The 1527-nt window shown below is 34.7% G+C and overlaps 1 pseudogene; it reads left to right on the forward strand.

Annotated features, from left to right (window-relative positions):
- Window positions 1–337: 337 nt before the first annotated feature.
- LOC122792505 lies at window positions 338–511 on the forward strand (annotated as a pseudogene).
- The last annotated feature ends 1016 nt before the right edge of the window (window positions 512–1527 follow it).

Consider the following 1527-nt stretch of genomic DNA (forward strand, 5'->3'; position numbering starts at 1 on the left):
TATATATATATATATATATATATATATATATATATATATATATATATATATTTCTGTCTTTTGTCTGCTACGTCTTGTGATGTTTGCTATATGTTTGTAACAGCTTTTATATCCACCTCCTTTTTCCATGGCTTTTCCATCCCTTTTGGTCAAAAAATATATATTTGGACTATTCCCACCAAGAAAAAAAAATGCCCATGCCCTTCTGACTGTCATACCTTTATGCACCCCTCTTCTTCACCCTCACCCTACATCTGCATTTCTATCACCCTGTTTCCTTGGGTGTGTGCATTACTTGCATTACCCAAATGTGTCCTGTATCCATTGCCAGCTACTATTAGCTTCTCAGCCTTTTGGCTAAGATCAAGTGTAGTAGTGTCTATTCTTAGCCATTGTGAAGTGGCTGGCATTGCCTTTCACCTTACTCAGTTTACTTTTTTTATTAGAAATTTGCAGATTACATCAGATTCTACAAATTGTAATGTGTGTATTTATATATGTCTGTCTACTTACTATGATGATATATGTAAGTGTTTGTGCGATATACATCACTTTTTAGACATAATGGCTGATACATATTTGTCTTTAGTTTGTACCTTCCATGTATTACTCAAAGTTCTGTTGTGCCTTTATGCCTTAGGTAGATGTGTAGTTGCAGTGCATATACACATATTACTTTATAAATGAGTTTTCCTGGAAAGTGTATATGAAATGACTGATTCTCATTGTGCTGATATCACTAATTATGTCTCCCTTGCACAGAAGTACTTGCCATAGACTTTGGCATTTTTGCATATTACTTGGATAGCCACAAATATTGTGCAGAACTTGCTGGATTGCAATAGATTCAATGAAGTTTATGTAATCTGCCCCAGTGACGTAAGCTAGCAAAGCTGTTCCTTTAAATGTGTGACATACAGAGTTGATATAAATGACTACACTATGCACAAAGTATATAATGGAAGTGAGGACAGATTTTTGAATTCAGGATGGTACTATGATTCTTGTAAGTCTGTCATTTAAGGCTGATTTCTTTTGCAACAGTTAGCTGTTTTATGATTGAGGGTCACCTTCGTTTAGAAGTAACACAAGGATTAATACTGGCTCTAGTCCTGTTTCATACCTCTCAACTGTCTAGATTTTTTTCAGAATGTCCAGATAGTTGCTTCATATTTTTGGTCTATTACTCATAAAACTTGTGGTTCCCTGGCAAATTACTGATGACTGATGTAACTAAATAATGACACATACTTAAGTTTTGGACTTTACATCCTCTTGAAAATGTAGGCTAACACAAATCCTGTTATTCTAACAACTTTCTAAGTTTATAAGAGCAGTATTTAAAATATGTCCCTATTTTTAGGCCTTTGTCCCCCATCATGTTAGGCTTTTTCCAGATTTCTCATGCTAAGAGGTTGAGAGGTATGTCCTCTTTTATTATTTGTCAATGACATTGCAGTTCCATTGCTGATGTTACTGTAAGGAATTTGTGCCACTGATATGATTCTGTTTAAGGAAGCTCAGATT

This window comes from Protopterus annectens, chromosome 1.part2 (genome assembly GCF_019279795.1).
Source record: "Protopterus annectens isolate FY-2018-M chromosome 1.part2, PAN1.0, whole genome shotgun sequence".
Taxonomy (NCBI): Eukaryota; Metazoa; Chordata; order Ceratodontiformes; family Protopteridae; genus Protopterus; species Protopterus annectens.